The sequence below is a fragment of the Mustela nivalis genome (assembly GCF_964662115.1).
Source record: "Mustela nivalis genome assembly, chromosome: 8".
NCBI lineage: Eukaryota > Metazoa > Chordata > Mammalia > Carnivora > Mustelidae > Mustela > Mustela nivalis.
Window position 1 is genome coordinate 76,773,072 of NC_139027.1, and position 26,555 is coordinate 76,799,626.

Genomic DNA, 26,555 nt, shown 5'->3' on the forward strand with positions numbered 1-26,555 from the left:
AGACCCTGGAGGGCCCTGGGGGCAGATGTGATGTTGGACTGTCATCCTACAGACAATGAGGGTCTTTGCCGGTTTGGAGCAAAGGTGCAAGGTGCAGGGCTCGGAAGGGGACGGGGGAGCAGGGAAGCCAGGTCACGGATGCCTGTCATGGGTCAGAGCTGGTGACCCGAGGAGCAGGAGACGATAGATGGAGAAGTGAGTTTGTCCTTGATGAAGACTAGGGTCCTGGATCAGACGGACCAGGGTGGCAACGCTGGGTGCCATGTCGGGCAAGTTACTTGGATTCCCTGGATCTCAGGAGCAGTCTAAAATCTTAGGCAAAACTGTAAGTCATAGAGGTGCCTGCCTCCTGCCGGGAAGCATATGTGGGCTGACGGGTGCATCAGAGCATCCTGGCATGCAGGAGCCATTGCAGCAGTGACCACGGCTACTGTTACTACTATCATTAACGTAGGGCACAGTGGATGAAGGACTTAAAGACACTAGACCCTGATCTCTGAACCTGAAAGCAGGACCCAGCTTCACTTGCACCCTAGTGGGGGAGGGGGGCACACAGCATTGAGCCCCACGACCTGGAGCCCCCCAGGGGACTACCTGTCTACAGTAGAAGCCCCTCCTGGCCTGCGGGAGCCCTCCTTTCTTCTCCCCTGCACCCTCCTGCCTCCAGCTTCCAGAAATCAGGCTTCATCCCCAGCAAGAATGAGCAAAGCAGCTTCGGGGTGGGGGGAGACTAATTCTACATGGAAAGTCTTTACCCGTTCTAATTCTGCCTCTCCATATGAGGTTGGTGGGGGGGTGGCCACGGAGGGAGGGGGTCGACGGAACCTGGAAACTCAGCGCTCCGGCAGCCTCTGGCCCTGCAGCTCGACGCCCGGAGGCAGCTGGAACGCCAGGCCGAGGGCTTTCCCTGTGAGAATCAGTTTCAAATATGAGGTTGATTTTATTTTCCCCCGTTGCAATTAACTGAGAAAAATATTTCAAAGCTGTATAATTAAAGGCCGGCGTTTTATTAGGGTTTAAAATAGTCGCTATGAAATTTGCTCCTGCCACTGGTAATTACAACGGACATCTTAATATCCCCCTGCTTGCCAGGCCCGAGATAACAGCGCTGTGTGCGCTGCGTTTGGCTGTGCAGAGAAGGTAAAATCCTTATCTTATCTCCATCTGCACACAACAACCAGCCTCTCTTCCAATTCAACCCTAATCTTCTTAGTAAATAATACTGATATTTTTCACCATAACAAAACGGGGCTGGTGCCAGATTCCCACTGATAACACCTCTCGTTTACACACCATTCTCTGTCAAAATCGGCCAGATTTTTCTTAATCTCTTTAACTTATCAAAAAAATACTTTTTACATTCGGCCATAGTAAGTTCTTTTCTACCAAATAATAATATTATAAATAAATCCCTTTGCCTACAGCTGACTCATTGAAAAGATACCCAGCCTCTTCATTTTCTCCGTGAATGGGAAATTGTTCTGCTCTTCAATTTTTCTCCAAGTTTGGGGTCCACACCAAGTGAACTGTTTCCAGGCCAGACCTGAGCCATCTCTGTGTCTCTCAGGGGTGTCAGCTTGGCCCAGGATGTGTAAGCTCGCTCTTTATTTTAATTGTCCTGGCCGTGATGGGCTCATCCCTACCTCTGTCTGCCTCCAACGCAGGGAAAATGGAGAGATGTCAGGCAGATCCTGGCAGGCTCTCCCACCAGTCTTGTGGCGACCCTCCGCTCCCACTCACACACACGCTGGGACAGGCCTTTGCTCAGAGCCCCGTCCTGGCAGAAACTGGGACCCGACTGCCTTTTCGTGCTGCCTTTCAGTGTGAGTCTCAGAATTGTCACACAACCAGGAGAGGCAAAACTGAGAAGCGTTCAAAACACAGCAGGCATTTATTGAGCACTTACTGTTTGCCCATTCCAGGCGTAGCCTGGTTGTGATTCCAGAGATGGAAAAGCACCATTTCAGCCCACCAGGAGTACATCACATATGCAGTAAGCTCTCTCCAGGCAGGAGGGGAATTCCCCGTGCAGCAGAGCTGGGGTTTAAGAAATTTAAGATGTTCTAAGAAACACAGGATTTGGGCAAGGAGGCTGAAAAGGAGCCCTCTTGAGTATGTGTGTAATCACTAAGGTAAAGCAGAAAGAAGATACTAACAGACACTATCAATAACATTTTACACAGTTCAAATTAATAATAATCGGCCCTGTACAGGGAGATTCCAATTTCCATTTCCAATTTCCTTGTTCACTAGAAACTTCTATGATTTCCCTCTCCCGCAGTTTCCATAATATGCTTGTAAATTTGCGTTGCTTTGTTGCAGATAATGCACTCCTAAGAGGGGTTTTATTTTCTGTATCTCTCCCCCTTTCAAACGTCCAGTGCTTTTCCATTCTATGACGTCCCAATCTTGGGCAGCTGCCACCCATCTCTGGGTCCTTTACTCCTCAAGATGGGAATGGGGATCTCCTCCCTCCCCCAAGACCCCAGTGAATCCAGATGGTTGAGATTGCAAAGGCTGAGGGTGCCCTGTGTAGGCATTTCTCAACACTATGTGGCTCCTAAATACTTAGGATTGTGGGGTGTGAGCTCTGTTTGTGGAATCCATCTTGCCAAAGCGGGATGCGCCAGTTCCTCTGACCCATGGACCTTAGGGAGTACTGTTCTACAGCTCCCTTTGCTCCTCTGATCTTCCTTCATCTTTTTCAAGGCAGCATTGAGGCCCTTCCATTTTTTTCTCCTCCATCTTCTTCACGTGCCCTTTGTATTCCTGATCCTGACCCCAACTGCTTCAGCATCCAGGAGGCAGGAGAGTATAGTTACTGAGAATCAGAATCAGACAGACTTGGATCTTTGTCCTAGTTCTGCTACTGCCAGCTCTGTGACTTTGGGCAAGTTATTAGCCTCTCTGGACCTCAGTTTCCACATGTCTCATAAGATGTAATTTATAATCTGATTTAATAAGCTATAAATGTACTTGGATCATAGTAAAGCCTCAATAAATGATAGCGACAGTTCATAAGAATATTAATTGGAACTCAAAGAGAGAGAGACCTGTGTGAATATCCTTGCCTTGGAATCTACTCAGAGTCACGGGACGTCATGAAAAGTGATCGTAGAAGGTCAGGCAAGTTCTTTAACCAATCCTCTTGGCATTTTGGTTTGGAGAAATCTTTAGAAACAGTGTTTGCTGGACCCACTCACCTCTTGAGAACAGCATGAAGGGCACAGACAGTTTTATAAGCAACATTGTCCCTTAGTTAAAAATAATAAGGACAAAAAATGTGCAGAACTCATTTCCCTTCAAAAGTGAAATTCAGGGGGAAAAAAAGTGAAATTCAGGGCACCTGGATGGCTCAGTGGGTTAAGTCTCTGCCTTTGGGCCCAGGTCATGATCTCAGGCTCCTGGGGTGGAGCCCCGCATCCCCCCCCCCCATCAGGCTCTCTGCTCAGCGGGGTGCTTGCTTTCCCCTCTCTCTCTACCTTCTTCTCTTCCTACTTGTGATCTCTCTCTGTCAAATAAACAAATAGAATTAACAACAACAACAGAAAAGTGATGGGCACCTGCGTGGCTCAGTGGGTTAAAGCCTCTACCTTTGGCTCAGGTCATGGTCCTGGGGTCCTGGGATTGAGCCCCGCATCAGGCTTTCCACTAGGCAGGGAGTCTGCTTCCCCTTCTCTCTCTGACTGCCTCTCTGCCTATTTGTGATTTCTCTTTGTCAAATAAATAAATAAAATCTTTTTTTAAAAAAAAGTGAAATTCTTCCTGGTCATGCCAAAAGGTCAATTTAATTCGAAATTTGTCTAAAGAGCTCTCCAAGATCTCTTATGTATGCAGGCTGGCAAGCAATTTTTGTGCATAAACAACTCAAAGGAGAGATCTCTGTGCCGGGTCTATACCCTTCTCCATCTCTGAGGAATGCTCGTCCTTCGGGGAAGCCCCCACCCCCATTCCGGCTCTCTCCACAGCTCTCTCCAGCTGCTACTCTGGGATTCCTTCCTCATCTGGGTTATGCCCACACAGTTTGAACAGAAGGTAATCCAATGTGTCTGTCACTCACTACTGGTTGTGTTGGGACATATAATTAGTGCTTACTGTGTACTGGGCACTGTTCTGGATGTTTACATATTATCTCATTTAATTTTCCAACAACCTTGTTAGGCAGGGACCCTCTTGGCTCCCTACCATCACTAGGCTTGTCCCCTTCAACTTGACTCAACCCTCCCCTAGACCCTAAAGATTTGTCTCCATCTTAGAAGATGGTATCTCTCTCACCAACTGGAGAAAAGACTTTCAGGTTTTCTCCAACCCCAATAGCCTCTCTCTCCCTGGCCTCTAGTCACTACAATATTATTATTTCATTGGAAGGTGTTTGTTGTGCTTTTTTCTAGCAAGATTCTGCAGCCCCTTGGGGCACAGTTCACACCACTAATCATAGAATATCTAGGGCTAGATGTGAGACATCATTTCTTCCAATACTTCATTGTATAGATGAGGAAACAGAAGCCTGCAGAGGTGGAATAAGTTTTCTTCTGTATTCCCCATGACTTCCTGCATCAGTCAGGTATATAGTAAATGCTCAGTGAACACCAAGCCCAACTGCTTGGATCTAGCATTGCTTCAGCATTTGCTACAAAATCTATGGTATAAACCTTTGTCTCTCCCTCATTTTAATTGACTGTGTTCACAGTGTATACAGCATACAGGTAATCCTACTTTAAGAAAACCTAACATGCCAACTTCCTGAGCCTGATAAACTAACATGAATTACTCATTCTAAAATGCAGGGCTCCTTTAAATAGCTACTCTGCTTATAATAGACTGGATTTTAACACTGAATTCAAACTGAATCTTTTAGCCACATGTCAAACGGCAGAGAATAAGGCCCTCTTGTGTTTCACTTGCCTTACAAACCAAATGAATCTCTGAAGGGGTTGATAGCCCAGCAGAGTTGCCTCCTGAACTTGAACCCTAAATTGGAGAGTCAGCACCAAGCCCAGGCCGGCTGAATGAAGGGGCAGACAGGTGTGGATATATAGATCCAACAGCTCTGGGGAGCTAGATATCCAGGTAAAAAGGTGGGACGTGGGGCGTGGCTGGGTCAGCATCCTGCCCCACACAGCAGGGGCACAACAGAATTGTCTCCACAATCGGGGCTTAGGCCCAAATGCTGTCCACTGTCTTCCTTGTCTTGCCATTGGTCATCTGGGTCTCTTCTCTCAACCCATCTTCTCCTCTGTATGTCCTCCTTTTGGCCCCCCTCTCCCTCTCTGTGTCCTTCTGTATGGGTAGGGGACAGCCATGTAACCGGGTCAAAAATAAATTTTCTATCCGTGGCTGGTTAGATCAGGTGGGTAGAATGTGACATTCACGACACCAGCGTTGCAGATTTGATCCCCAAACAGGCCAAGAAAGGCATTCTTTCCTGTGTTTAATAAAAATTCATGTTTAAAATAAATAGATATTTCTCTTATCTGGGAGTTTCTTGAATGTTTGCATGAAAAAGGTCCCAGCCCTTTAAGAAGTCAGGAGGTAAACCATGGAAATTCCTGCAAGCAGGGATAGAGCAATTCTGAGAAGATTAATTAGAAGTAAACAGCTGACACAGGACATGAAGTGCCTCCAGGAATTCCCTACCCTTCTCAATTATCCACCCTGGAAGGAAGCCTATTCTATTGGGCCCAAGTTACCATAAATAAACCCCACTGTTGACCTGATAGCAGAGCCCTGGGGGTAAGCGTGAGGCCCGAGGGAGAAATCTGCCCCCAAGGCCTCCCCACCCTTGCCAGGGACTGCAATGCCTGGCGTCCTCTAGGATCCGAAATAGAGACGTTCTCCTGTGAGGTTGCCTCTTCCAGGCAGCCCTCACCGCTCTGCTCCAACTGCCCTCTGCTCACTCCTCCCTCTGCTGACCTTTCAACATCTCACATTTAGTACACACTTGAGTGTTTTGCGCTCACTGCCATGTTGTTGCGTGACTATCCCCTATGGTTTCATGTAGTCATACTTTATTTACTCAACAAGATCAGAGCTTAAAAATAATAATAGTGTGGGGCGCCTGGGTGGCTCAGTCGCTTAAGTGTCTGCTTTCTGCTCAGACTGTGGTCCTGGGGTCCTGGGATCGAGCTCCCTGTTGGACTCCCTGCTCAATGATGTGTCTGCTTCTCCCTCTGCCCCTCCCCTGCTTGAGCTCTGTCTCTCTGTCTCAAATAAATAAAGAAAATCTTTAATAATACAAATCATAATAGTAATAGCAAACGTTTATCAAGTGACTCTGATGGGCCAGACACTGTGTTTGCATTTGGCATATATAATCACATTTAAACGACCCCAGAGGTAAGTATTACGTTCCTGTTTTGCACATGAAGAAATTGAGGCTTAGACAAGGGGAGTAGGGCACGAGCACCGCACTGCACCTGCGTCCCTCTGCAGAAACCTGTGAAAGCTCTCTCCTCCCTCTCCCCGATGGCTCCACACATCACGCTCACTTGGCAAATGCCACGAACACAAATGCCCTGTGCCTCCCATCACAGGGGATGGGGCCCGGGTTCATGGGTGCTGAGAGGCGTCTTCCCACACAGCCACTGTGGGACACGGAGCTCCACGTCCCTCGGCCCTACTCTTCCTGGTGCACCTGCCTCTGGCAAGCTCCAGAAGAGTGAGGATGAGAGGCTGATAAGGGTGGGGGTCCAGACGTGCCTGGAAAGCAGGATCTGCCTACACTGAAGAAGCACCTTCCAGAACGTGGGGCTGAAAAGTGGCGGGAGTTGACGTTCTCTCCGTGGCAGCTGCTGCAGCCCCGGTCTGGGAATGCTGGTTAGGGTGCTGGGGACACTCTCCAAGTCAAGGGCAAAACCTCCTAAGCACCGGCTTTCCCTGCCAAGTTTGGACCTGCCCTGCATGTGGCAGCCTTAATTGGGCTTTCGTTTATTATTGTAATGAGGATCCCTTTTCTAATGTGTTTTTCTAGCCCTCATGTGGCTGAACTGTTATTTTTCTCACTTGACTTTTTTTTGCCTATGAAATGTTTTGGATAAATATGCAGCTGAAATGGCTTGTTACTGACTGTGTACATTTTTAGTTGAATGAAAAGTAAAGAAATACAGCCTCTCGCATATAAAATATTCTGTTAATGTTATATAATTTGGCTGCAGAGTATCATTTTGCTTTTATGAAAGGGTTTGGAGAAACCCTCAGGAATAGCAGATGGCTAACACGCAGTAATTATCGGTTACTAAAGATCGCTTATATCATACCGATCTATTCACACACGTATAACCACATTAAATGTATGCTTTTTTTTTTTTTTTTTAAAGACAATATGTAATGTGAGTCCTTGAAACAATGGCAGGACTGGAGTAAAATTCGTCTAAGGTGTGAGGGATACTAAGGGCCCTGTTCCGGCCACCACAGCACCCCTCCCACCCCATCCCTACCCCATCGCACAGTGGCCTCTGCTCTGGCTTTTCACAGGGAGCGGGGCTCTGCCGGCAAACAGCTGGGCAGGGCGGGAATACGAGGAGGGATGTTGTGTGGAGGTCAGCCCTTGAGCAGATGTTTTGAATTCTCGGCTCCGAAGCTGATGTTTAGGACCAGCCATGGCTGCTATTCTGGGCATAATTTTGATTTGGCGGTGAGTCAATGAGGACTCAGAGGCCCTGGGTTGGAACTTGAGTTGGTTCGATGATGAAGCGCACTACCGACTGTGAGTCACATGAGAGCCCTGTGCCGGGGGCAGGGTCCACAGGTAATTTTCATCCTCCAAACCACTCTTCCTAAAGCACATGTGACCGCCAGGTCCTCTGCCTTTCCCTGGCACTCTGTTCCCAGTAAACAGAGAATGGATCCAGGAAGCTCAAGTAACTTCCATGTAGGGAAAACAAAACAGTTATATACAGTAAGTGCCTAGCCTGTGTGGTTGCCTCCCAGTCACAGAGAAGGTACTTCAAAGCTACATCCAAGTGGTTTAAGGTTGTCTGCTGGTTTGGAATTAGCAAGACCTAGAGGGTAATTATGTTTCAATTCTGGGGTCAATGCTTATTAATTGGTGGGGCAGATGGCTTCTTGGGGTACCTTCTTGAGGAATATGAGGTTGAGTGTTCCTCTGAGAAAGGGGGTGCTCTAATTGATTAGGGGTGCCTCCCATTTGACATGGGCTTGAGAGAAAGGCAACATTTTGTGCCTATTTGGTAATCCAGCTTGCTCTAGACTGAAGGTTTGTATCTCACCAAACTTTTCACCTTACCACCTAATCGCCAACTCAGTGGTAAGGCCTTTGAGATGCAACAGGGTCATGGGAGTGGGACCCTCATGAAGGAAACTAGTTCTCTTACAGAAGAGCCCCTGGGGAGGTCCCTTGGCCCTTCAGCCAACAGAGAGGACAACCATCTATGAACCGGGAGGCGGCTCTCAGTGGAAACCAGATCTTCCAGGATCTTGACCTTGGACTTCCCAGCCTCAAACTGTGAGAAATAAACATGTGGGGATTATGAGTCACCCAGTCCATGGTACTTTGTTACAGCAGCCTGAACACAGCTCCCCTCTTCAAGAAAGTCTGCCCTGACTTCTTAGCAACAGACCATAGAGCTTGAGGGTACAGGCTCTTACTCCTTAGTAGCTTTGTGACCTTGAGCAAAGCGTTTAACTTCTCGATGATACAGTTTCCTCATGCACCAAATGGGACCAGCAGTAGCACCCACCTCAGAGGATCGTGGTGAATACGGGATCCATGGTGATGGCACCTACAGCAGTGTCAGACTTTGCAGAAAGACCTCCTGCAGACTCTGCTAGCTAGGACTGTTCTCAGGCTAGCGGGGGGCCCAGTGTTATCCAATTGTCCTTGTCCAGTTGTCTTTTACACTTGCAGTGTGGGTGTTCGGTGAATGTCTGCTTCTCCTCCCCATTGTGTGCCCACTAAATAGGAACAGGTGACCTACTGGACTGGTTGACTCATCCTGCATGGGAGAAGGGACGGATGGTTCTGGGGCCACCTCAACTCACCTCCAGAGGATTTTCAGCTCTAAGTTATGGTTGTCCCAACATGGCTGCAGGAGAAAGAGAGCTGGTGGGGGGAGGCATAGGCAAGAAGAAAAGGAGGAGAGGTGAGAGAAAAAGCTAGGGACAGAGAGGAGGAGAGGAGGGAAAGTACAAGGAGACCGCCTTTTAAAAACATGGGAAATAGGGGCACCTGGGTGGCACAGTTTGTTGACCCTTGGTGTCGGCTCAGATTGTGATCCCAGAGTCCTGGGATCAAGTCCACATCTGGTTCCTTGCTCGGCAGGGAGCCTGCTTCTCTTTCTGCCTTTGCCTGCCACTCTGCTTGCTTGTGCGCTCCCTCTCTCTCTCTCTCTCTCTCTGACAAATAAATAAATAACTTTTAAAATAAAAAAGTAAGCAAATAAAAACATGGGAAATAGGAAGAATGAGAAAATCAAATAAGCAAGTGAGAAATGGAAGGGGCAGGGAATGGAAGGAGAGTCCAAACCCGAAGGAGGTGTTGTGGGAGCTGGGGTATCAGTCTGGGAAACAGGTCATCCGAAGCCTCGGGCTGCCTGGAAAATCCCCTTAGCCCTGGGATGGGTTCTCTGTGGAGGGACCCGCTTGGATGTCGAGAGCATGGTCTCTGGATGTGGACGGCCTGAGTTTGACTCCTGACCCTCCCCTATGGCCCGAGTAACCTCGGGCAAACCACTTATCTGAGCCCTGCTTTCCACACCTGTAAAACAGTGATAAAAAAAATTACCCATTTCAGAAAATCACTGTATTCCTGAGACAATCCATGTAAAAATTTTCAAGTTGCTGGCACACAGTAAGCTGTCAATGAATAATAACAGTCGTAATTGTTATTATGAGAGGATGCCAAGCGGACTCCAGAGTCTCTAATCCGTCCTCCCTGCTCCATGGTTTCACTAGAACCTCAGGAGGACTCAGCTTGCAACGGTACTTGCTTTGGTACTCAGTGACGGAGGAGCGGTGTGTTTCAAGTTCTGGGCCGGGCCCTGAGATACAGAACAGACCTCAGAGGCCACACCAGGTCCTTGATAGGAACTGAAGCAAAATCTTAGTATGACCTCCCCAGTCACTCGGGGTTTTCTCACTCCCAAAGCAAGTCTCTACCTCCAAAGCGGGCAATGGCAGAGGAGGAAGAAGGAGAAGGCGAGGATGGGCCTATGATGGGAACGTGCCAAGTCCAGCCCCAGTTCCTCTACAGTCGCACTGCTGAACCTTTGGTGAGTCTGCTCACTGCTCTGAGCCCCAGTTTTCACTTTATTAAAGTGGGGGAAATCATACCCACTGCAACCTATTTTGCAGGGTTTTGAAGATAGGAGGGTCCCCCAAATGCCCAAGGTTGTTATTTAATTTTTAAATCTTTAATTTTTTTATGTTTTCATCTTTACCGAGGTATACTTGACAAAGAAGACATAAGCTATTTAAAGCATACAACGTGATGATTTGATATATGTATACATTGTGAAAGGATCCCCTGTCGAGTTAATTAATACATCCATCACCTCACGTTTTTACCCTTTTTCGGTGAGAACACTTCAGTTCTACTCTCTTTAATTCTATAATACAGTGTTATCCGCTATGGCTGCCAGGTTTTTATTACTGTGATAATTATTTGTGCTAAAACAAATGATAAAATTTCCTGTCAGAATAGAAAAATCCTTCTGGAGGTTGTTTTTCGCTTCCCCCCCCCCCCAAGAAATGAAAAAGGTTCTGACATGCATTAGAAAAACAATGTGAAGGGGGCTCAGGTTGGCAGAGGGAAACTGTCAGGGGAGACGTGCTCAAGGCAAAGGGGTGGCCGGATGGCCTGTAAAGGGTGGGGCTGGTGTGAACCCTTGCCTCCTTCTGAACTTCCTCCTGAAGGGACTGTACAGGAAGACAAGAGCCTGAAATACCATAAGAATGGTGTTTCTCATTCCTCGCCAGTCCAAACAAGGAAACCGGGAACTCTTGCAAGGGCACGCTTTAGTTCAAAGGCCTCAAGTCCAAAGAGCAGATGAAGTTCAGCCCGAGTCAAAAACCAAGGCCTCGCGTGCTCCTGTGGTCCGGGCCCAGGTCTCTGAATCTCCCGGACACCTGAGTTCGGAGAAGGCTTTGGTTGAATCTCACCTAGCGAATCCGCACCACTAATATTTTGGTCGACTCAGGGTTAACCAAATCATAAAATGGTGGCTCACCAGCAATCGGCTCATTCTAATATAAGCTTACATAAATGGTTGAAAAGAACTCAGCTCGTGGGACGCCTGGGTGCTCAGTGGGTTAAGCGTCTGACTTTGGCTCAGGTTATGATCTCAGGGTCCAGGACCCTCCATCGTCCTTGGGCTCTCTGCTCAGTGGGGAGACTGCTTCTCCCTCTCCCTCTGCTGCTCCTACCCCCACCCCTGCCCGTGCACATGCGTGCGCTCTCTCTCAAATAAATACATAAAATCTTGAGGAAAAAAAGAAAAGAACTCATCTAGGCTTTAATGATTGTTATATACTGCAGAATTTTAAAGGCTAATAACTGAATTGAAATGAGTACGAATGTTGGGCTCCTTTCAGGATTTATGTTCACGGGGCCGCCGGCGAAATCTTTTTTTGAAATGTGGAACCACAGATTTAGAGAATCTGGCTCCTTTAAATTTATCCCATTTCCAAATCACTTTTCAGAGAGGCAATAATGAGATAGTTCTACATCAGCACCACACACGCTTCCTCGTGTACCTGCATCCACCCCCCCAATCAGTACCTCACTGCTACCATCAGAAGGTAACCTCTGTCACCAAAGATTCATTTAGCCTGTTGCTGATCTACATATCAGTTAAATAATGCCTGTAGTTTGTGCTCTTGTATATCTAGCTTCTTGCACTCAACAATATATTGTTGGTTTTACCAGTACAGTATTGCTGTGCAATATTCTACTGCTTGAATATACCCATTCTCCTGTAAATGGACATGTAAGTTGTTTCCAGTTTGGGACTATTATGAGGAAAGTTGCCAAATATTTTCTCTTAAGTGTCCTTTGGGTAGCATAAATACTAATTTCTGTCAGGTATTTACTCAATTGTAATATTACCGAATTGAAATGGGTCTTTGTGGGCATTTGATCCAAGCAATGCCTTTATTCCTAATTGAAAATAAACATCTCCAGATTCCACTAGTTTTGCCATAAGTAGTGAAGCGGCCATTCTGCTCCAAGATTTTCCATGTTGTCTTGTCTTCTTGTCTACCTATCTGAAGCCACGACCAGCTCTTCTCACTGGCACTTGCGCCCAACATATGCTTGGGAAAAGTGTAAACGACATCACGTGGTCCTAGATGGAACCATGAGTGTGTGTGCTTCATTAGACTCAGAGCAATGAAAACATCTCAGTAAATGTTACTTTTTGCTTCAAGATTCAACCAGCCCCCTAAAACTAACTTTAGAGTGGGACCACCAAACTCCGAGCAGACAAGAAGAGGTCAACTCTGATTTAAAAAAAAAAAAAAAAAAAAAAAGCTTACTACACTGATGCATATGGAGAGCCCGGGGGAGCAGAGGTGAAAACTTCTATGCCCCTGAAGCAAGGCTCTCATTTCCACTTGCAAATCTGCCCCTTATCTTTTATGTTTTATCATTATTGTTTGAACTTGCTGTGATCACTGCCCTAAACAGTTTCCCAAGGGCAGAGGCTTGCAGACAGCTTAATGCACCTGTTGGATCTTGTCTGTAGTACCGAGCATGAGTTGATGGGAAAAATCTTTCATTATTACTTATGGACACGTCACTGTGCTCTTCTCTTCTCTTCTAGTGTGGAGGGAACTCAGACCAAGGTTTAAGAGATGGGTAAGAGTGGGAGTGAAAGCAGCTCTCATTGAGAATCAGGGAAGGGAAGGACCGCGGGTCATTGCGCTGTGCATCTCGCGTTGCTCCTCTCCATTCTGTTAGCCCCATTTTACAAATGCAGAAGGTAGGACTCAGAAAGGCTAGGTAACTTGCCCAAGATTGAGTGGTTAACTAATTTGCAATGCCACGATTCAGAACCAGGAGTGCCTGGCTGCAGATCCCCAAGCTCCCTCCTCCACTTCGTGTTCTACCTTGTGTTCATGTGTCACTTTCCAATAGGCCAAGTGCTTCTTCGTACATTCAAGTCATTTAACTTTCATTATGAGCAGAGCTGGGTTCCCCTTACCAGTGTTGTACAGCTACTAAGCAGCAGAGCCAAGATTTTAACTCAGGCTGCCTGACACCAAGTCCGTTCTCTTTCCACTGTGCCACAGCTTCCTTCCAGTGGAAGCCCTCTCCTGGAGTTTTGTGTCAACACCCTGCATCTGATGGCAATCCAAATTACCTAAAAAGTGAGGAGACCACTTGCTTTAGAGTATAGGGCTTTTAAGAAAATTCTACATCCTCAGATGTGTGGAGGGCTGGCAGGCAACTGTCCCCCACCCCCGCCCACATTGGGCCAAGGAGTACAGAGCAGCGGTATAATCACAGGACCAGACCTGGGAATAAATGAGGTGATCAACAGAATAGATTTCCCTTCCTCAAGAGAGATGTGAAACCTGTAAGGAAGAAGCCCAGGGTACAAGAGCTGCTACCCACCCTTGCCTCCCCCAATCAAAAATTGTTCGCCTGCCATACTGTTCTGTTTTCATCCTTTGAAAAGATATTATGTGTTGTTCATTGAAAGGTGCACGCTCTTTGAAAAGTACAATGTTCTGTGTGAATGCAGGGCAGTGGTGTTGTTACTGTTATCATGATTATTTCTGCAGGGGAAGAAGAGGAGGGGCCCGGGAGCTGAGGTTCCTTCCCCAGCCCCGTCCCTCCTGCCGCGTCTGCTAACTGATCAGCAGGACGCCTCGGCTAGGTGTCGATAGAAGAGTTGGACCAAAAGTATTGTCTGAGGACATCACGAATAACGCAGGCAGGATGAGTCAAAAAGAAATCAATGGTCCTAAAAATAGCAAAGAGACGTTACAGAATAACGTCTTAATGGGAAAAAAGGGGTTGAGTGATGTGTTGTGTTGTAAAAAGTCAAGTGTTTTTAAAATGTCTATATAGAAATATGAGTGATCAGCTTATAAAAGGGAGACAAAAGCCTGGTGCTGTTCCAGTGAGAAGGCCCCCGGACCTCAGACCCTGGCAGGACCCCCTGGGAAAAGATGCACCTTTCTCCTGTTGACGGCAACTTCTTCCTACTACCCTGGAGGAGAGAGCTGTTGATGAGGAAGGTGGCAGTCTTCCAATGGTAAAAATAAAATAAAATCACCCAGGAAGGAAGGCACGTGCAGCTAAGAAAAGGTTCATTGCTGGCAAGCACGTGCACACACACTTCTGCTCTAGTTCTGGTCCTTGGGTTCTTTGTGCTGTGTTACACTGTGCGGTATTGAATAGTGTGGGTTTGGTTGGATTGGGCTGAACTGTGCTGAATTTGTAATTGTCTTCACTGTGGGTATAAAGCAGGTAGATATTCCTGATTTCAACCCAAGGTGGAGGATGCATCTGCAGCTGAGATTCATGATGTTCAAAGAATTGCCCGCTTGCAAGAGCTCTTTGGAACTCTCTAGCCATGCTCTCTCGGATAGTGACTCAGAACCTCAGAGAAAATGCTGACGGTGGCCCCCAAGAAGAGTGCTCTGGTGGGGCTCTTTGATTCAGCTCTGCACCCTGCCCCACCATCACCCCCTCCATGGTGAGTGCCCAACGGAGCCATGGCAGAAACTGGGTTCAGGTTTACTTGGGAAAGTTACATTTGTATTACTCATCATGACCACAAGGTATTTTTCCAACTCTTACTCTTGAAGATAAGATTCTTGTTGCCAAGGCTGCTAAAATAACATTAATTGGTATCCATAACCTAAGGGCCAAAAAGGGTTAGAAATTTTTATTGGGTTTATGGCTGCCCTTGTGGAAAAGTTTTTCAAGCCGCAACATGGAAAACCTCCATCTCGGTGAAGATTTTGGATTCAGGTAATAGAAGATCTGACCCACTATAGTTTACTGGTAAGGATTTTAATTGTTTATTTGAAAGAAGTTCAGAGATAGGTGGTCCAACGGTTGGTTTAACAACTCAGTACCGTCATCAGGGGACTGGGTTGTTTGCATTCTTATTCCCCTGTCTTGAACTTCTTGGCTTTTGTCCTCAAGCTGTTGTCTTGTGGTTACAAAATGGCTGCTATTGCTCCTTAGCTCAAGAACATGCAAGGAAATGGGGTGCCTGGGTGGCTCAGTGTGTTAAGCCTCTGCCTTCGGCTCAGGTCATGATCTCAGGGTCCTGGTATCAAGCCCCGCATTGGGGTCTCTGCTTGGTGGGGAGCCTGCTTCCCCCCTCTCTCTGCCTACCTCTCTGCCTACTTGTGATCTCTCTCTCAAAAAAAAAAGTAAAATCTAAAAAAAAAAAGAAAGAAAAGAAAGAGAGATAGAGAGAACATACAAGGATACAAGGAATGGGGCGGTGGGGGGCAAATGGGTTATTTTCCTTGTACTGCTCTTTTGTTATGAAAAAATTCTTTCCATTGAAACTACAGCAGATGTTCCCCTATATCTCATAGAGGGACAGTAGTGGATAGATGGTCTCAGGCTCTGAGCTCACACATAGGCTCTTCCACTTACTACCTGTGTGCACCTGGGAAAGTTCTGTGTCTCTGTTGGAATGCCCAAAAAACTTAGTAACAGTGCCTATCTCATAAAGTTGCTGTGAGGATCGACTAAGCCAATATATACAAGGGTCTTAGAACACTGCTTAGTACATAGCAAATATTTAATACATATTAGCTATTATTTTTAGTGACTTTATGATCATCCTTACCATCATCTCCTTGACCAGACCTAGGTCATATGCTCCAGAGTGTCTCTCAATTCAGAGCTTATAAAATTAAGTCATCAGCCAGAATTGGAGTCTTTGAGAGTTCTTTATTAACAATCCAATATCACAGGCAAAAACTCCTTAAGCATTTGACTTCTAATAACCTTAGCCCAAGAATTTGCTGCTCAAATAATGTTCCTGGGAAAGAGGCTGGAAGGAAGGAGATGAGAGAGGTCCCTGGGAGGTCAGGCGAGGACAGCTGAGCTCAGAAGCCCTGTGGCCAAATCTGGCCACCTTTACCGTTTTGTCCAGAGTGAAGGAAGCATTTCAGAGGGCACACTGTCACATGACTATGACTATCTTCAGCAGTTAAAAGGACAGTACAATTCCAACCTTGACATTGATCCAGAAGATCACAGGAGGCCAAAGAAGCCCAAAGACATGATTTCCTGGATCCTCATTGGCATAAATCTTAGTGAACCAACCAAGTTGAGTTCCTTGAAAGCAAAGACCACCAATTTCCCATTCTCCTGCCCACCCCACAGCACCTTAAATAGTACTAGGTACAGACATCATAGGCTTTCAATATTGACTTAATGTCAATGTCCACATTCTTCCAAATAACAGCAGGTGTCCTGAACTTAGTTCTAAGGAGGGTAGCTGGTACCTTAGAGGCAGCCAGACAACAATATCTACCAGGTCGGTGCCCATTTTGATTCCTTGGGAGTCAAGGGGGAAGAGTTGGTTAAGAAACACCAGTGTGCCAGACATTGTTCCAGGCCATCTGCTGACATTATTGGTTCCGTTCTCACAAGCACCCTGTGATCTAGGAGGTAGCAGGATGCCCGTGTGTAGACAAGGAAGCTGAGGCTCAGGAAAGCTGTTATGTGGTTGCTACAGGGCACAGCCAAAGTTAAAACTTAGTCTACCTCACCCAAATGCAGACCTTTCCTGTGCTACTTCCTGCAGGAATTCCCTGGGTGGAAAGGGAAGGGATCTCACGTTTGACATTGGGGCACAGCACACAAGTAGAAACCTGTTTCCCTGGGTTCTGAAGCCACATGTGTTTCAGTCAGAGAGATGGTGGCCAGGACACCTGGCTGTTCAGGAGCCCCATGAACTCAACTTTTGATTCCACCCACCCCCCAGCACCAACCTCACCCATAATCACCAGATAGGCCAACCTGCCCCTGATCCCCATGCATGTGCTTCATATCTGAAGCTCAACGTGGGGTCAGTGTGCAGTTCGGTTCCCAGGGCGGCAAAATGAAAGCCAGCCACAGTCTCTGCAAGTGGGTTGTATCCCAGCTCAATAACATATTAGCTATTTAATACATATTAGTTATTATTTTTAGTAACTTTACGATCATCCTCACCATCATCTCCTTGACCAGAGGGTAACAAGCAAATCAACTGGGTGGAATTAGTTCCTTCCACAACATAAGAGGGTCAGAGAACAGCAGGTGTAGGCCAGGACCTGATGACCAGTTTGCAGGTGATTCGATCAGAGAGAAACTCAGGACTATTGAGGGGCGATTTGGGAAAGATACCTTCTATCTTCCCTAGAGTGAAGGAAGAATATATTGTCCTTTGTGTTTCTGCAGCCATCTTGTGGCCATGAGGGAAGTCAGCCTATACCGACACAGAGGAAGGTAAAGCCCAGAGAAATGCAGAGAAATAGAGTTAATTCTGTAATCAAGCTGCCTCTAAAGTCCACCTTCTCTGGGGTTTATATAAAACAATAAATCCAAGTCATGTTTTCCAGCTGGTTTGATGGGCTTATTTTTTCTGCTTGCAACCCAAAGCATCCTAGCCAATATCCCCCTGGCATCCTATCTATACTATCCTATCCACTTTGGTTAGTAAGTGGGTTTCATCTGAAGGATGAGTCTTTTCCAGTTGCCAATACCAGAAAGGGAGGCACAGCTACTCCATGGCAAAGTGAGTAAAAAGGACAGACCCTAGTGGGAGGGGCGGGGATTCCCTATCTTTATTACCATGACCTGAAAGAAGACAGTGCGGGTGAAAGGAGTAGAGCCTGTCCCTGGGATGGTCCCAGGTGCTCATCTTTGGGGCAAGAGTGAATGTTCCTCAAGACACTAACAGGAGTGTAAATGGGAAAGCTATGTGGGCTGTTTAAATTCCTTACACTTTTATGTTTGTTGCCCTTTTGTCCTCTTCCAAAGTTACTGAAGTCTTGGAGAGCGCCACTCTGTCTCAGCTCTGCTAAGGAATGGAGCATGAAGCTCTACAGTGACTCCCGCTGGGTGCCCATCACATTCTGCCGACTATATACACACTTACAAGATCTGGAAGGGGCAGCGGGTGGGGGTGGGGTGAAGGGGGGTGCATCTTCCTTCCTTCGGCTATCACTCCTGGCAAGCACAGTCAGAGAAATATTGAGGCTTTTGGCACAGATCCCCAGTGTCCCAGGTGGAGGTGAGAGGCAGCTGGGTCAGAGGTGCCCCCGACTCCTGGCTCCCACCTCGATGATGTGCTCTTGGACTTATTCCAGTTCTGTTCTCCTGATTCCTGCCTCTCGGGGAGTGGCAGAAGCAGCAGCTCCCTGGAGGGTCAGTTCCGTGGTGATGTTCTAGGAGTCGTCCCTGGAACCAGTTAAAACCAGTTCCTGCAAACCTTCTTTTTTAAGATTTTTTTATTTATTTTTATTTGAGAGAGAGAAAAAGAGCAAGTGAGCACAAGCAGATGGAGAGGCAGAGGGAGAAGTAGAAGTAGGCTCCCTGCCAAGCAGGGAGCCCAATGTGGGGCTCGATCCCAGAACCCCAGGATCATGACCTGAGCTGAAGGCAGATGCTTAACTGACTGAGCCCCTCCTGCAGCCCTTCTAAATGGCTTCATATTCAACTCTGTGCAAAACACCTTCCTGCTTAAAATCTACAAAGGGGCTTATGTCTCCTGCAACCCAGCTCTGTCTGAGACAGGAGGCAAAGGTGGACATATTGTTCCTGCTGAGGACAGAGCATCAAAGGGCAGAAGCGTTCCTGGGAGTGGACATGGAATTTAGTGAGCCAGAATTCCTGTTTCAAGGTCAGCCGGCAGACTCTTCTTCTTGGGCTAAATTGTCGATGGTTTAGACTTTGCTCTCTAAGCGAAACTACATCCTCTTGCAGAAAATAATGACATTATGCTACGTGGCTTACTGCTTGTTTGGCACTATCTGTGTGTCCTCGAACGTCACATCCTGTAGCTCTGACAAGAGTTAAGAAGCAAACGTGATGGTGTAATCCCCATCTTCCCAATATTCAGAGAGTGTGATCCAACAGACGCTGATAAATATTTCACCAGGGTTCCAAAATGTCAGATCTTCTGGAGGCTGCAACTCCACCATTAGAGACTCATTTCTCCTGGATTAAACACTGGTCTTTACTGGCTCTTCTTTTTAAAAATCAGATTAGCTAAGAGTGAGGGCCATACACCGAGTTTCTGATATGCCACTATAAGTAAGCTTATAGTCTTGCCCCTGGTAAAAGGATTAGGGCATCATTGGAGTGCCTGGCTGGCTGAGTCAGTAGAGCATGTGACTCTTGATCTCCAGGTTATAAGTTCAAGCCCCACTTTGGACATGGAGTTTTCTTACAAAAAGAGGGATGTGGGCATCATAGAAGCACTCGATGCCCACAGGGTGGGGAGTAGGGGATGAGTTTGAGCAGGCGCTTGCCCGGGGAAGAACCAACCAATGCCAATGGCATTTCTTGGGCACCATATTGTTTCTGATGGCCAACCCTGCCGTCACACATCCTTTTCCTCAGGGAGAACGAAGGGCACAGATCCACTGTAGGAAAAACCACTGCAGCCAGAGGGACGAGGGGTGGGTTTCAGAGTATGAAACAGGCCCAGGAGCCAGCCTCCCTCCTTTGCCAGGAAACTTGGCAAGATCAGGGCCCTAAAACACCCTGTGTGGTCTGGGCTTTGCCAGGGACCCTGGAGCTACAGTGGCAAAATTAACCCGAGGAGGTAAAGAGGAGGGGGCGAGGGAGGATTTACGGTCGTCAGCAGTTTACTGGATGATCTCCCCCGCTCAGACAGGGATATCAGTAGGAGCTGCCTTGCCAGTCTCCAGAGGCCCTGACTCTTCCTGCGAGCTGCACACTCGTGGGGCTTGCTGGGGGCACTGACGTCCTGCCCATCCCCCCCCCCCCCAACCCTCGTGGCTGACAAAGAGAACTCCCAGGAGACAGCCCAGAGCCAGCCAGGAGACACTAACTCGGGAAGATGGAACTGTGGAACACATCCCCAGGTTGAAGCCAGCCGAAACCTCACTTCCTCCCCTTGATTCGTGTTTTCCAAGGGAGGCCCGGGACTTGGGGGGGGGGGCTCACGCAAGAATTTGATCGGAAGAGGTGACACTTCATCTTAAATTCCTTCACTGCATTTCTGAGGTTGACGGGAGTGTTGGGCAGGGAGGCTGATAAAGCCCGCTGTCCCCTCCAAGCGGACTAATCAGACGTGAAGTCTTGGCGAGAGATAACCAGGTTAAGAGAGAGCCAAAATGACATCACATCAACTCCGTTTCAGACCCTGTACATCCCAGTGCCTATCACCACTCCAGGTGGCTGGTCTCCTCGACACACAGGAGGAATTTTCAGACCGGGACATCTGTCCCCCCTTGACCCTGTAACTGTCACTCTGGGGTATGCGGGGAACATGTTTGTCAGTCTGTGTAAAGACACACGCGTTAAGGGGCGGCCACTCCGGAGATGAAGCCGGCTCTGGACTGCCCTCCTTCCCCACACTGAAATTAGTAACAGGAAGACCTCGCACTGGGGAACCAGAGACAGAGGCCAGAGGGTGTGCCTTCTCCAACCCACCCCCAGAGAACTGGGAGCTTTCCATTGGAGGAGCCATTCATATCAGTAACGAATCCCCCAAAATTCAATCATTTCAGGAGTGAGTGGATGGCATAGGACCCCCACCCCTGGTTTGCAGAGATAGTTGGTGTCTTGCAGTTTCAGGATGGGGAAAAGAAACAAAGGACCACTGATGTGGGCTCCGAGGCCATCGTGAATGCTCTATCGGTTTCATTATGGCCCCATCTTCAGCTGACATGGGTTCTTCTCCTCTTCAAAGGAAAATATCCAAGCAACTGGAAATGTAACAGTGATAAATTTTCTCTGTTTTGCTCCCTACCTTGCATCCTGGCTCAGGGCACCGTTACCAGCACACTTCGAGCTTTTTTCAGCAGATAGTTAATGCGACATGCAAGAGTGGCCTGCATGACACAGATAACTCGGGGGAACAGCACAAAGTAAATGAGATGCATTAGTGTCTGGATGGGAACGGAAGATAGAAGTTCTCAGAACTTCTTGTTTAATTTATAGAAACGCATTTCCCTCCTGTGCTTAAGATTTCAAAATAGTAATCATATTCTGAAGAGGAGATGTTCCCACGCCAGGTACTAATATCAATATGTAAAAGAAAATCATTAACTAGCTGTACCTCTCAGCAGCCCCCTATTATATGTCAACAAGCTAACTGAGCCGATAAAACAAACTGTTAGTGGAAATTTAATTACTAGCCATTGAGATTTGGGCAAGGACCGAGGATTCTAGATTCATTACGCCAGCCCCAGAGGCTGCTGGAAGCAGCCATCCGCCCGGAACGAACATTTTTAATAGGTGTTTTCCTTCCCTCTGAAAAACCAGAGCACCGAAGGCCAATAGGAAACTTTTCAAATGAGGTCCCTCCAGGGCGGCAAGGGTGAGGTGGAATGGAGGCCTGAGCAAAAAGAAAGTAAGATGGTCTGTTTCCATCCGTGTGTCTGGTCCACTTCGGGGTTGATGGGGGTCTGTGAGGTCATCTTGTAAGTGATTTCTGCACATTTAATTATGTCAGATTCCTGGCTGATGGCCACTGTTCAAGCTGGCATGATTTGTCCTTTATAATATGATCAATAAAACAGGGTCCCACTCTCTGTGAAGCTGGCTAAGCTGTTTTCTCTTCTTTGGATACCCAAGCTGGGCCAGCCTAGCCACCCTCCACCCAGTCCTACACCAAAGAACCCCTTAACGGTGTTCATACCCACCTCCTTCATTCATCTTGGGCATGAGCCCAGGCACAGGGTCTGGCACATGAAGAGTGTTCAATGAAAGATTTAGTGTATGACAGGTGTCAGTTGGACTCAGAAGCCTCCCGGGGGCCACCATGCTCCAATGTCTGTGTGCAAAAGGCATCAAATCACACCGATTCTGAGTCTCAAGCCTGCTCACAAAATGTGCACCAATTCTTTGGGACTCACAGAGCCTGCTTCAAGTTCAGAGGCTTGGCTGGATCCCCTACTATTTCAATCCCGGGATGAAAGTTGGCCACCTTTTCAGTTTTATAAAGAAAAAGTTATTCATATCAAGTGTTTTTGAACTGATGGACTTCCATGAAATTAGGGGACTATGAAGTAATCGTACATTGGACGGATCACAGATCCTGGCCCTCGTAGGCTTATTTCTTCACTCCCTTTACTGCTTGCCACCCCCCAACTTCCCCTACTTTCATTATGCAGACCTGAGCCAACCTGCACTGGGATCGAGGTAGTAGAGTTATCAGCTGTTCTAGTTTGGCTGGAACTGAAGGTTGCCGGGGGCAGGGGTTAGGGGGCAGACTTTCAGTGCGAAAACTAAGACACAAAAGTGGATGGTTGGTCCCTTTCAAGGAAACAACTGTCCCAGCACAGAGAGTGCAGACTGTCGAGGAAAGGACACATTCTCTTCTACCTTGTATTAGCATCCTCCTCCTTCACTCACCTGAGATGGCCCATTATAGATCCTCATTCTCAATCTTAGCTGGAGCACAAAATCATCTGCAGAGATTTTCAATATCTTGGTGTCTAGGCCACATCCTGGAAAACCTGAATCAAGATCTCTGGCAGTAGGGCATAGCCAATAGTGCTTTTTAAAGTTTTCCAGGTGATTCCAGCGTGCAACCAAGAGTGAGAACCGGTGCGTAGGAGAAGTGATTTGACCTTCCTGCCTCAGGCTTTTTAAGCAGAGAGAAATCTCTACTACTTTGGTGTCTGTCTCTGAAAACTTCGTCTATGCTTCTGCTGCTGCTGAGGTTAGAGGTACCAAGAAAAATTTTCCAGTCAAGTCAAGTGAGTCTGTGTAGAGACTGAAAGTCTCTCAAATTCTCTGTGCCTCAGTTTCCTCACCTGATACATGAAGATGGGAGATGGGGAAAAGGGTTGGGGTGGGGACAAAAACAGTGTCGTTCACCTGTCCATTTCACAAACAATTATTGTGCCCTTACTATGTGGACATAGATGAGTAAGAAAAGGTCCCTGCCTTCAGGGGCTTATCATCTAGTAGATGTCTTCTACGAGCTCTCAAAGGGCTCTTTACAGTAGAGTATGCTATATAAAGTTAAGAGATAATGGTGTCATTAAAAGAAAGCCTTAGGAAGTTGATGCCATCATGTCCAAATAGACCAACCTGAATTTAATCCAAGAAAGAACAGAGTGCTCACCTTTTTTTTTTTTTTTAAAGATTTTCTAAGCAATCTCTACACCCAACATGCAGCTCAAACTCACAACCCCAAGATCAAGAATCACATGCTCCATAAACTAAGCCAGCCAGAGCCAGCTGGGCACCCCTAGAGTGTCTTAACTTATAGCTATCTTGGTAACATTATTTAAAGGAGAAAATATTTAATATTCACTATGTGTCTAAGCAAGCCCTTGCTGGTGTGGTGGGATAACCGTATTTAACGCTTCAAAACTCTTCACCGTGACCTCCAGGCACAGTTGTCTCAATTGGTGACTGACGTCATTGTGTCCATTTCACAGATGAGTAATCTGAGGTGAGGAGTAAAGAAAAGCTGGTAGCCTGAGAAGCTAGCTCCAGACGGAAGTTCTAACTTTCCAGGGCAGCATCACTGGGATTCACAGAACTTCCTTTCTCAGCTTCCTTTTTCAATATGGACAGACCACAGACCCATTGCACTATTATTCATTATTAATTTGCCCTTTTCTTGCCTCTTTCTTCATTATTCTTCTTCTTCTCGACATTCAAGCAACTTCTTGATATTTAGGTCCTAGCTCCACAGCTCCGAAGTCCCCTACCCATAGAACTGTTTCCGGGCTCAATTAACCTTACTGGTTCCCCTTGATCAAACTGTTCTATTTTATGGTCTTCATGGCAATCATCTTGTTCATTTATTGGTGTATTGTCATCTTTTCCTGCTGAAAAGAAGCCTCCGTGGAAATAAGACATTGTCCCAATAATGACTGTATCCATCATGCCTGAAACAGTATTTGGTACATAGCAGGTGCTCAATAAAAATGGGTTGAATTAATCAATATGCTTGCATTCTCTCTGAGATACAGATGATGGGAAGGCTAGCACAGGAGAATGGTGATGTCTCAACTCTTGCAGCAAGGCTGGCGGCTACTCTCTCTGTACCTTAGCTTTCTTGCCTATAAAACCAGCAACTACAGCCACCAGAGGATCTGGGAATGGAGGACTGTGGACCAGATAAGAAAACAGTGGTGAAAGGGCTTTGACCAGAGAAAACTCGAGTTAAGTGGGAGATGCTATTATCTTCTGCCATCTGCTTTACTTTAATCTTTTTTTCCCTTGGTAAGCGGACCTATTGATTGTAGCTTGCTGGAGGAAGCTCTCACTGTCTAATTACTGCCCCAGCTCAGCCTGTCACTGTGTCCTCCGCAGTCAGCACGTCCTGACACTGACCCCCTGATACCATAGCCCTTTGCGGATCAGCTGGCTCTGGCACTCGGCGCCCAGCACAGAAGAGGCAGGTCTGGCCCGGCCGGCTGTGGGAGGGCTGCTGTCCTCTCTCAGGAGCCAAAGCCCCAGAGAGGTAGGCAGCTGGGGAGAGGCAAAGACACAGGGGCTACAGCAGCCAAGGGCAGTGGGGACGCGATCTTCCCTGGGGGCAGGGGCCTGCCGCCAAACAGGGATGTGTCCCACTATTACACACAGTTCTGAGCACTCTCAGATTCTGGCTTCTAAGAAAATGTTCCTGTAAATTCTTTGTGGCCTGAGATAGCATTAGTTGGGGGGGAGGGTAGGGGAAGGAGTATGACAATAAATCATTTCCAATGCTGGGCAATCATGATTCCTTTCCCCCAAAATTGTAGAACGTTTCAGAAGGTCCAAGGTATTCTCATACGCATTACTTCACTTGACCCTCACAACGCTGCTGGGATTAGTATTCCTTTTTTTGTAGGAATGGGACTATGGTATTGAGAACTGAGGGGTGTGATTTGCCCAGTCTCAAACAGTCAAGTAGTGAGAAAGGGAATTAGAACCCTGGTTTTCTAACTGCCAGCCCCTCCGAGGGCTGGCCCCGACTGTACACAAATAACTTGAGTTATTTGAGGGGCGCCTGGGTGGCTCAGTCGGTTAACCATCTGCCTTTGGCTCAGGTCCGGATCTCAGGGTCCTGAGATCAAGCCCCGCATCAGGCTCCCTGCTCAGCAAGGACTCTGATTCTCGCTCTGCCTCTCTTCCCCCTCCCTCTCTCCTTTCTCTTTTTTTCTATCTCTCTCTCTCCTTCTCTCTCTCTCACATGTGCGTGCAGGCATGCTTTCTCTCTCTCTCTCTCAAATAATTAAATAACATCTTAACAACAACAACAACAACAAACAGTCCTTGAGAAAAACTCCCAGTGGGTATCGAGACTCTTAAAGAAGCAAATGGTTTTTTGGCTAGCGAAGGAAATGAGGATGTACCATAAAAGGCATGTCTTTTGTATGTCTGTGGTTTAGAAGAGAAAAAAAGATATAAGTAAACAGCACACGTTTTCTGGGTTTTGTTTTAACTCTTCTTTTTTTTTTTTAAGATTTTATTTATTTCTTTGACAGAGACAGATCACAAGTAGACAGAGAGACAGGCAGAGAGAGGAGGAAGCAGGCTCCCTGCAGAGCAGAGAGAGGATTGATGCAGGGCTCGATCCCAGGACCCTGAGATCATGAGCCAAAGGCAGAGGCTTTAACCCACTGAGCCACCCAGGCACCCCTGTTTTAACTCTTAAGTAAACCACAACTTTGTTTTGGATTCAGCCCTTCCAGAAATAATTGAAGCAGGTAAACCTCAGGCTAGGAAAGTGTCAGGTAGCAGGTGGTTGGCAAATCTTTGTTGGATGAATATGTGAATACTGACCTGGGTTGTAAATAGCCTGTGCTAGCTTTCTTCACTCATCTCAATGAAGAAGAAATCCCTCTTATCAGATACAGATTCACAAAGGGCTCTAATATTGGTGTACTGTTTTACCTTATTATTTAAATGATCTTTCTTGTACAGTATCTCAGTTGATCCTTAAGTGACTTTGGGAAATAATGTGATTTTATAGATGAGGAGACTGAGGTCGAGAGAGATCAATTGTTTCCCCAAAATCAGAAAGATAGTTGGTGGCCATGTCCATTTCTTATGAGACAGCAAACTAGACACCCTGGCCAACCTTCCCTGTGAAACAACTATAAAATCTGGATAAAATAAAAATAACATTTAAAGTATACTAATGAGGGGCACCTGGGTGGCTAATCTTGATCATGATCCCAGGGTCCTGGGATTGAGCCACGCATCTGGCTTTCTGCTCCGCGGAGAGCCTGCCTCCTCCTCTCTCTCTGCCTGCCTCTCTGCCTACTTGTGATCTCTGTCTGTCAGATAAATAAATAAAATCTTTAAAAAGTAAAAACTAAAATAAAATGTACTAATGAGTTGGAAAGAAACTAAGGACTATTCAGTCCAAAAAGTAGATGAAAGTGAAAATTCAGAAAAATAAATGAAGCCCTGGTGTTGGCTTTGACCT